Below are 11,134 nucleotides of genomic sequence, written 5' to 3'. Positions count from 1 at the left end.
CCCTCTTACCTCACAGATGCATAAAACTCCTCTGCAGAAAATGGCAGCCCTCCAGTTGGGAGAGTGCCTTTATCTTTGGGGTTTTTCACTTCTTGACCCTAGGCTGATAAAAATGAAAGCCTAGCATATAGCTTGTTATGACTGAAGAATTATTTGCCTAGCCTGGTAGCCTGAGTCATATGACCTGGCTTTCAAACTTACAGGAAGGACCTGGACTTCCATGGAGGAACTGAACTTTCTCAGGTAGGTAAGGATATCTTCCTCTGCTTAGCCAAACAAGAAACAAACAAAAAGAGAAAAACCAGCTTCCTCATAGGAAATTACTAATAGGAAATTTCCTGTTAGGAAATGACAAGTTGTGTGTGTGCCAAGTTAGATAAGAACGTGGGATCTGGCTTGCAAAGGAAATAAGAGTGATTTTAGGACAATGACTGTGGGTTCTCCACCCTCCTGGTGAGCATTAGATGGAGTTCAGTTGACATTGATTTTAATACCCTGCTAATCACTTTCATAACGTTATAAATCACCTCAAATATGGTAAACTACACCCCAAGGAGGAGACAAAGGGACAGTGTTTGTGAAAGTATTGGTATTCGTGCTTCATTTTAAAAGTGATAGAGTTGATCGTAACTTCTTCCAGAGAATGGGACTGAGCACTGAATTCAGTCTTTTATCTGAGGCTTTGGGACAGGGAAGGCTGTGCTCCAACAGGCAGGCACAGGTAGTAGGGCTATGAGGCTGCCCTGGACAGCCTGCCAGGAGTCTTCAACACTGTTCCTCTGGGAGCTGCCTCCATGCAGTGGGCCGCTTTGATCTCTGCTGAGACTGCTCCAAGGATGCCTTAGTGTTCTGGGTGTCTGCGAGTTCATTTCACAACATCATCAAAGCAGCATTCACACACTGAAGACGAACAACTTGGCCTCTATTTGAATAGCTAGTTGCTCTTCCAGCCACCTGATTCATAGAACCTGCAAAGCAGAAAGAGAGCTAAGAAATAGAGAGTGGAGAAGAGACGAGATTGTGGGAGAGGGAGCAGGGGAGGCGGGGTTTGCCATCATCTGCCAGTAGCCTGCACCACCCAGCACCAGAGCCACAAGTTGAAAGCCAAGCTCTTTTCTAACTGTGAGACCACTGCAGTACTCAGAGCTTCAGCGAATCATGATCTGGTTAATGGTGCATCACAAGTTTTAAAAGAACCACAGAAATATCAAACAGATTTATCAGAAGACAGGGAGAAAGAAGATGCCTCCCGAGAAGCTCAATAAAACAACACAAGCAAATGGGTTTGTAAATCAAACTTAAAACTAGTGGGAAAGGCCAAGGAGACAGCTCAGAGGGTAAAAGTGCTTGCTGTGTAAGTGTGAGGAGCTGAGTTCAAATCCCCAGAGCCTGTTCAAAAAGCCAGACATAGTCATGGTCACAAGCCTGTTCCTCAAACCTACAGGGTCCAGGGAGGTAGAGACAGGAGAATTACTGAGACTGGCTGATCACCAACATATCTCTGGGTTAGTTAGGAAATCCTTTCTCAAGAGAATAAGGCAGACAATGATAGAACAATACACCCGCCATCCTCCTCTGGCCTCTTTGTGTGCAAACATATGTGCCTACACAATGCACACAGTGAGGGGGAGGGGTTGATAAAGGAACTGGAATGAGCTCAGAGAAGGATAACTGAATCAACAGTTTGTCCTTGGCCCTTGTTTAAATCTGACTCCAGAAACCAATGAAGTCTTTTCAAAGTATAATTTTCACTAGTAACACCCACCCACCCCAAGATTGTCAAAAACAAACAAACCAACAAAAAACTGAAGACCTTTCTTGATGTCCTTCCTTCCCACACCTTCCCACCATAATTCCTTTTTTTAGTAAAAAAAAAAAAAAGAAAATCACCATATATTTCACAAACATTGCACTAACTCATTCAATAATGAAATTTGAAACCCTAAAAACTGATTTTTATAATGAATCAAAAATTAACTTTAAGGAACAAAGATAAAGACATATCCATGCTTCTCTGCAGTGACAGGCTGAGGATGAACTATTAGTAACTTCATTAGTCCTTGAGTGGAAAAGACGGTGAGCTCACTATCAAGAAATATGGACAGATGGGGATGGATTTGCATTCTACAGAGAACAAAATTCAAACAAGCAACAAGCATATGAGAAGAAGCTCACTGGTGGCCAGGAGAGGACAAATTTAAGCAACAAGAACCATTTTTCTCTTAACATAATATATTAATATTACATGTATCAGCATTATATATATCAATATGTATATGTCAGCATATACATATAGTCCAAAGACATCTAGCTGATGATACCTTTGAGTTCAGATGAACACCCAGTTGACCAGGCGCTTCCTACTTGAGGAAGTGTAACTGAAACGAGCCTTCACAAAAGAAGATGATATCACAGCAGAATACATAATAATATCACAGCAAAATACATAATAATATCACAGTAGAATACATTTTAAAGCATAGATGAGACAGAGTCTCCGTAACCAACCTCGGGTATGTTGTTGACTTGTAGAAAGTTGATCTCAGTCAAACCAAGGTTCTTTCTAAGGCTGTCAAGAGATTTGGAAGTGTGAAAAAGAAAACGATCCTTGACATAGTCATAAGTCACCTCCGGCTTTGCTATGCTCACTGTGATGCCCAGCAAGTCGCTATCAGACAGCATGACTTTCTTTCTTCCCATTATGCTTAGCCTGGGAATAGTTTACTGTGCCCCTGCTTATGAAGACCTAGAACCTCGGCCAGACTGTCTCTGGGCAGAGGTGTCCCTGTGAGACACACCACATTTCTCCCTTGGGATTTTTGTCTACCCATGCTCTTCTCCTAGGCTGTCTGCTCTCTGCGAGTGTAATCTGGGAAGTACAGTGCAATGGTCAGCAATGAGCATCTCACAAAGGCATCTAGTGTCACCCTTCTCTAACCCCTATCATGGCAGAGAAACGTTTCCCAACCTAAAACAGAATTTCTAGAGTCTTATGATTTGTTTCTCATGTATTTCTTCTGACCAGAGTTTTCTTCATTCTTCTAAGAATTTAAGCTTTTGGACACCGAAGCCTTAGGAGGCTATTTTGGTCTCTCCCTCTGCATTTCATAAATGGAACATCTCTACACAGTGGCAACAAACATAGAAGATTCTAGCTGTTTCAGTGTGGCAGAGGCAAACCTATCCACTGCCAGATACCTGTCTTTAAAAACTAACTATATACATGAGTGAAGATATGAGTGAAGATATCGGTACCAAGAAGCTTTGGGAAATACTGTTTTCAAGCAAGAGAGCATAAGCAAAGAGAGTTTGCTGTCTACAACAAGGAGGAAGGGGTATAAAACAGACCAAGCCCCTACGGTGGAATCCTACTTGAGCATCAGCATGCTTGCCACTGTTTTCATGCATTAACTTGAAAAGAATCCTAGGAATATCAAGAACTGGAAGGGGCAAATCACAAAGTCATTAACATAATATGATTTCAGAATTTTAAAAATATCCCTATTCTGCTACTGTTTTTATGCAGAAAAGCACAGCTAGCACTAGCCGTATTAACAACTTTATAGATGAGAAATTCAGATGAGGAAGAATCATTCTTTTTTCCTTTCTTTTTAAGTATTTGATTTGGTTTAGTAAATGCCTACTGTTTAGTTCGATTTAAGAATAAATTAAAAGCAAAAAAATGAAAATTGTATCAGAGTACTACTCTCAAAGCATAAACAATCATTTGAAGAATCGGGATCTAAGACAGATGAAAAATATATGAAATAGTAAGGGTGCATAGGAAAAAAAATCCTTCACCCCAGGATATTATCTAAGTGTTTTCTTGAGAGTCAAAAACCTCAACAAAACTGTGTAAATTGAGTATAGACAATATTCTCTTTTTAGAGACACATCTGAACTAAGTGTACTTAAAGCAACAAGCAGGCCACTCTTATTTAGGGCCAGAATGTGTGAACTTGGTATCTGACTGGGCCAGCTTTGCTCTCTCCTCCTGAACTGTGAATAGTGCACCTTGTAAACTACCTTACAATTCCATGTAGAAGGAGAAAATTATTTTAGAGAAATTAGTAAACCATTTCCCATACTTTTAGTCTATCTTCCTCTATCTGCCTCTCTCTTCCTCCCCGTGTGTGTGTGTGTGTGTGTGTGTGTGTGTGTATGTGTGTATGTGTGTATATGTGTGTATATGTATGTATGTGCTTGTGTGTGTGTGTATGTGTGTATGTGTGTATATGTGTGTGTTTGTGTGTATATGTGTATATATATGTGCATATGTGTGTGTGTACATGTATGTGCCACACACATGTGAAGATCAGAGCCAATTTTGCAAGACTCAGTACTTTCTTTCTGCCATGTAGGTCCCAGGGGTCAAACTGAGCTGTCAGGCTTGGCAGCTAGCACCCTTACCTCTGACACATCTCACCGGCCCAACATTATCAACTGTAGTAATCACAAAATAATTTTGTTTAGTTATGACTTTCTTTTAAGAAACCTTTATGATGTCTTGGGTGCAAACAAATATCTCTTTTAGAAGAGTCACATTTAGGCCAAAGGTGTGTGCTGTCTCCAACTTGTATTTAATAAATTCACTCATTGTATCTCACTCCAACTGATCCAGAAATTCATTTCTAATGGCTTAGTAGAGGACCCAGCATTACCTACAGAGGAGGTGGACTCGGGGCCTCTGTACTGAAAGGGCTGTATATTGTCTTAGTCAATTTTGTCATTGATTGACAGACCAAAACAATTTATAGAGGCTTATAGTTCAGAAGGTACTTATGTGGAGGGGTTGCAAGGTGGCTATAGTGGGTGTCTGCTGCCAAGTCTCACCCACAGTTAGGAAGACGAGTACTGAAGGCTGGTGTGCAACTCATTGTTTCCATTTTATCTACCCAGGCCATGCTCCCACCCTCCTGTTAGGTTACATCTTTCCACTCCCAGTTAATCTAATCCAGATAATCCCTCACAAGCCTGCCCAGGGGCTTGTCTCTTAGATTCTAGTTCCTGTGAAGTTGACAGTCACTACGAATGATCACAAGCTATGCCGTCACACTGCTCCCGCCACAGCTGATGTACCAGTTGCAACAATTAACCAGTTCAAATATGATGATGGTTACAAAGGTCATTTTATAAGACACTGATGCAAAAGTAGATCCCTGCTGTAAAACACAAAAGACAAAACTTTAAACATGACTGTAGAAATTTAAACACCTTATCCTTCTCTGTCAGGCTCTATGATTCAACTCAAGTCAATTCAGGAGAGCTCATTTTCAAACAAATGATGACAGTTGCCAACAAAAAAACAAAACACGATGCAAGCTAAAGTCTTTTGTTTTATTCTGTAACACGCAGTCTTGAGTACCAGCAATACTGGCTGCGTTGTGCTGAATCAAGCTGCGAGTCTCCGTGGGTGAAAACGCAGCCCTCACAGAGCATGCGCGGCCTGACTAGCAGGGTCACAGAGACATGGCCACAGATTAAACCATAGCCTCGGTGGATGAACTTGGATGTTTGATTAACAATGCTGATGTTGCGACTCCTGGACTGTATCGCATGTATTTATAAATAATACCAAAAAGGACCATAGTAAAGACCAAACGCATATTTTCATCCCCGTACTCACCAATGTGATGACATTTGGTGTGGGTGTAGAATGGGTGAATAGAATAAAAAAGTGTAGTACAGAGTTCTCAAAGAACTAATAAGAGAAAATATGAAATGTAGAAAAGCTTAAGAGTAAGAGACATTCTTGCTAGAAGCTCAAGGTAAAAGTCCTTCCACTAAGCCATCGACCATTTGCTGAGTGCTAGGCTATTGGATTCCAGAGCACTAGTCAGCACTTACTACAGCCTGGGTGCAGTTATCATTCACAGGTAAACTCCCTTTTTTTTATTAGATATTTCTTCATTTACATTGCAAATGCTATCCCCTTTCCTAGTTTCCTCTCTGAAAGTCCCCTCCACTCCCCTCACCCCCACCCCCTACTGCCCTGTTCCCTAACCCACCCACTCCTGCTTCCTAGCCCTGCCATTCCCCTGTACTTGGGCATATAATCTTCACAAGACCAAGGGTCTCTCCTCCCATTGATGGCTGACTAGGCTATCCTCTGCTATATATGCAGCTAGAGACACAAGTTTTGGGGGTACTGGTTAGTTCATATTGTTGTTACTCCTGTAGGGTTGCAGACCCCTTCAGCTCCTTGGGTACTTTCTCTAGCTCCTTCATTGGGGACCCTGTGTTCCATCCAATAGAAGACTGTGAGCATCCACTTCTGTATTTGCCAGGTACTGGCATAGCCTCACAAGAGATATCTGTATCAGGGTCCTGTCAACAAAATCTTGTTGGTATATGCAATAGTGTCTGGGTTTGGTGGTTGTTTATGGAATGGGTCCCCAAGTGGGGTAGTCTCTGGATGGTCCTTCCTTCTGTCTCAGCTCTGAACTTTGTCTCTGAAACTCCTTCCATGGGTATTTTGTTCCCCATTCTAAGAAGGAATGAAGTATCCACATTTTGGTCTTCCTTCTTCTTGAGTTTCATGTGTTTTGCAAATTGTATCTTAGATATTCTGTTTCTGGGCTAATATCCACTTATCAGTGAGTGCATATCAAGTGACTTCTTTTGAGATTGGGTTACCTTACTCAGGATGATATCCTCCAGATCTATCCATTGCCTAAGAATTTCATGAATTCATTGTTTTTAATAGCTGAGTAGTACTCCATTGTGTAAATATACCACATTTTCTGTATCCATTCCTCTGTTGAGGGACATCTGTGTTCTTTCCAGCTTCTGGCTATCATAAATAAGGCAGCTATGAACATAGTGGAGCATGTGTCCTTATTGCAAGTTGGAACATCTTCTGGGTATAACAAGTCAAAACTCCCCTAATCCCCATAGCACTCCCTGTATTGGACACCTTGAGTTTCAAACTTCCCAGAAGGGACTAAGGCACTGAAATGAACAACGTATACAGTCTCACAAAGGCTGGTGTGTTGTCCATGTCACAAAGACTATTATTGAAGATGCTGAGATCAAACTCAGATAATCTTACTAGTGGAAACAGAAATGTTTTAAACACTGCTCTAGTGCTGTCCATGACCAAAGCAACTCTTATAAAGGAGAGCACTTAACTGGGGCCTTGCTTATAGATTTCAGAGGGTGGAGTGGGATGGCATGCATGGTACAGGAGCAGGACTTGAAAGCCTCCTCCTGATCTGCTGGACCACGGGGGGGGGGGGGGAGTGAGAGAGAGACCCAGGGACGTTCTTCCTCGAATGCCACACTTCTCAATCTTTATCCTTTCAAATAGTACCACTCCCTGGTGACTAAGCATTCAAATAAATGAGCCTATGGGGGCCATTCTTATTGACACACATTACAAATGTGAAAAAATTAAAAGGCAGAGTAAGGTTATAGAAAGAAACAGAAGCATCAAAAGCGTGAAGGTGACGTCAGGGGATGTACAGGGGTCAGAGCTAAATTTGTAAATATGAGAATTTATATGGAAGCTGCCAGAATACAATTTGCCTCCCTCCCTGTCTCTGTCCCCCCCCCTGCATTTCAGTATATAAATGCATATGATGATTTGAGTTTATCAGTTAAAGTCAGAGATGTATAAACTGGGTGTTTTGGAATACTCCTAATCACAGGAGATTCAGGTACCAACTAAACCCCTTTGAGATGCATCAAGCCTGAAAGAACACATTGAAGCACTCTATCTGACAGAATCAAACAGCCCACTGGTATGAGGCTGCTACTTTTAACTCCTAACACATGCAATACTGAGAGAGAGACCATCTGTGGCCCCAAGCCTCTGCTCTTTCTAATTAGGAATCCTGCCCGTTAACAGAGTCTTCTCCTTCATCTTCCACTGGCTACTCTGTCTATAAGAAGACTCATTTTGCAAAGATGTGGTGTATTTTTGGCAATTTTCCCTTCTGCTGTTTCTGTTTATTACCCTTCCTCCAGACTTCATCCTGAAATGGTCACGCATAAGATTGCACATTCGTTCCCTCACACTTCAGGAATTAAGAGCACGTGCGCAATAAAATTGGAATCCCCATTGCTCAGAGGAGAAAGCCTTCCTTGGGCAGTCAAGAGTGCTTTGTCGGCACCAGCTTCTGTTTCCAGCTTCACAGTCAGGGCAAGATAGACTTGGCTGTGAACCCAGAACTTAAAGACCCATTCCATCAACTCATGTCTTAGAACAACAACAACAACAAAAACAAAATCAAAAACAAAACACAAAAACAAAAAGAGATGACCATTTTAAAAAGTCAATAGTCACAAGGCTAGATACAAGGACACAAATGTAAACCAAAGCACAGGGAGTGCTAGTGTGGAGCATTATTGAGAAGAGAGCATTGGCTATGACCTGGTGCCTGTTCACATCTATGATAAAAACCAGTTTGAGAGAGGGTAATCAGAACACTTTCGTCCAGTTTTAAGAGTATCTTTTTGAAGAACCTTGTGTGCTTGCCAGACTTTGCTTTGCTGTGGCAAAATACTCTAGACAAAAATGCTGGAAGGATTTATTTCAGTTCATGGTTCCAGGAGAGCCTTCCATCACAGCAGACAGGGTATGGAGAACAAAGGTGGCTAGGCTTAGAGGACTCAGCAGAGAGAGTAGCTGTAAGGTAGCTGGCTTTCTGCCTTGCCATCCTGTGCTGCCCTCAAGCACAGAGTAGTGTTGCCCATGTCCAGGAATCCATCTATCTCCCTTCATCATCTCTGAAAACCCCTCACAAACATACTTAGTCTTAAACTAACAATTGCCACACACACACACACACACACACACACACACACACACACACACACAGATACAAGAGTAAAACCAGAAAGAGAGGTGTAGCTGATAGGTAGCACTACCCAAGGCTGAGTGAGACTCTAGTCCTTCACCCCATTCCTTGTACTACCAGATGAACACACTTAGCCATTCTGTGGGCTTCAGCCAAGACGAAATTTAAACGACAAATATTAAGTGCAATATCACGCTGGTCACTTTTACAGTAACAGAGTTATTGACCAGGTAATGACACTTTCAGCAAGAGACCATCTGCTGAGAAAGGTCATTTCATTTTGGTTGAAAAGCTGAATTGTAGGAATTATGTTTGGCAAAGTGATATCTGTTCAATCAAAATAAAACATAAAACGATCCGACTGGGCCAATAGAAACCATCCAATCATAATAAACAACATTCCTCTGTTGATGTCTTTTTCTGGATCCATGTTTTCTTCACCTTTTCTTTTTTCTTTTTTTTTTCTCTCTTCCTCCAAAAATTAAATGGAAAGATACAGGGATGGGGTTGAGGAAAGAAAAATATTTGGGGCCCCTTCTTGTGCATGAGTTGGATTATCTGAGACACAGATAAAACTGGGTGTAAGCCTTAAAATAGAGCCAAGTATCAATTTCAAAATAAATAATGATAATGGTATTTTCAAGATCAGCTCTTTATTCCACTTCTGTGCCAAAGCATTTAAATACTCCGTGCTACTCATAACATAGTGTGGGTGGTAAGGGGAAAGAGCCCTGCCTCCTCCGGCATGTTATTCCTAAAGAACCCATTCACGTCAGTGCTGCAAGGATACAATTAATTTATGTAACCCCAGCATCCCGATGCCTAAACACGAAGCACACGAAGAAAAACACTCTCGTTTTGAAAAGAGAAGAATGAAGCCAAACCTTGCTCTGTGCCCCACACTGCCCACAGTCTTCTCAGATAAGGAGCAGAAACGTTCTCGTTAACAAATTATTCCAGCAAACTGTGTCTATCAGGCATTTTCCTTCCCCCTTCCCTCTCCTCTCTTTTTAAATTCAAAGTCTGAGCCCACACATACTGTTTCCCAGGAGACTTAGCGTCTGCTGTGCTGGCAACTTTGCACAATGTGCGATGAGCCGGGTGTGGCCCTTCTTAATTTTGTCTAGAAGATGGCATTTTTGGTCATATAGTTAAATGATTGCTTTCAGATATAGTTTATTTTAGGTTCCCTTCTCTGTATTTTGTGTTTGTAGTCTTCTTTGGGAAAACTTTTTAATTTAAAATTTACCTTTGAGTCATTTCAATCTAGTTCATATACAGTTTCTATATTTATGCTAGCCCTGAATAATAAGGAGCCAAGTAATAGATTTTAATAGTTTCTCTATTCTAAAGAAATGCAAGCAAGTGAAACTCTGAGAGATGGGAGGCAGGGGCGACTTCCAAAACAACTTAATGATCTAAGTCTTCAGGGAAGCTAGAAGGTTGAAACTGGAGAAGGGCATTTTGTAAGTAGAATCACCGGTAGCTTTACTCGTGATATAGAACTGAGTTTTTTAAATATCAAATTTGGTTCAGTACACTTAATGTATTTATCAAAATATGAATTTACCAACAATTTGCGAGGAGTTTGTTACAAAAAAAAGTAAAACATTTGTTCAAAAAAAAGAGAAAAAATCAGATTTATTTTTGTAACTTCTGCTTGAAAAAAAAAGCCTTATGAATTTTGTGTGTGTATGAGAGAGAGACAGAGACAGAGACAGAGAGACAGAGACAGAGGCAGAGAGTCAGAGAGAGACACAGAGACACAGAGAGAGACACAGAAAGAAAGACAGAGAAAGAAAGAACACCCGAGTGTCTAAAACATGTATTTAAATATCACCAATTACAGACATATTCCCTACACTTAAGCTCCCGGGCACAACCTTTGCGTGCACACTCAGGTGGAGCCAGGAGAGTATTTATGGAGCTCGGGCAGTCCTGCTGGGAACTGCTTCCCCTGTGACAGGGTGGTAGTGCAACTTGGGTGGACTATATCCAAGAGAAATAGATTGAGGTTGTATGTGAGGCCGCATCAAGAGCCAGCACTGTAATTTCTTCATGGCTGCAACCTATAGGGATTGGTGAGGAGAAAAACAGCTACAGTCTACAAGCTATGGCTGTGAGTGAAGAGTTCTCAGCTGTTTTTTTTTTCCTTCTGAAATTGATCCTACTTTCTCATTTCTGATAAAGCCTGCCTTGCCAAAGACACCAACTTTAACTGGGCCATTGGAAGAACATGGTATACATATGCTGGAGATATTGGTATTCACCATAGGCAGAAGGTCTATCTTACTGCCTTAACGGTTAACTTAGAAGGAGTGTTTAAGGGTCTA

At 41.3% G+C, this 11,134-nt stretch overlaps 1 long non-coding RNA gene across 1 annotated transcript; it reads right to left on the bottom strand.

Moving 5' to 3' along the window:
- Positions 1-480: 480 nt before the first annotated feature.
- Gm30552 lies at positions 481-9,800 on the bottom strand. Its single transcript, XR_387802.2, has 3 exons — positions 9,686-9,800; positions 2,509-2,569; positions 481-968 (listed from the first exon to the last, which is right to left on the bottom strand). It is a non-coding gene; the product is annotated as a predicted gene, 30552 (long non-coding RNA).
- Positions 9,801-11,134: the final 1,334 nt, after the last annotated feature.

This window comes from Mus musculus, chromosome 8 (genome assembly GCF_000001635.26).
Source record: "Mus musculus strain C57BL/6J chromosome 8, GRCm38.p6 C57BL/6J".
Taxonomy (NCBI): Eukaryota; Metazoa; Chordata; class Mammalia; order Rodentia; family Muridae; genus Mus; species Mus musculus.
Note: the sequence above shows the minus strand (reverse complement) of the source record. Positions and strands in the feature narration are given on the sequence as shown.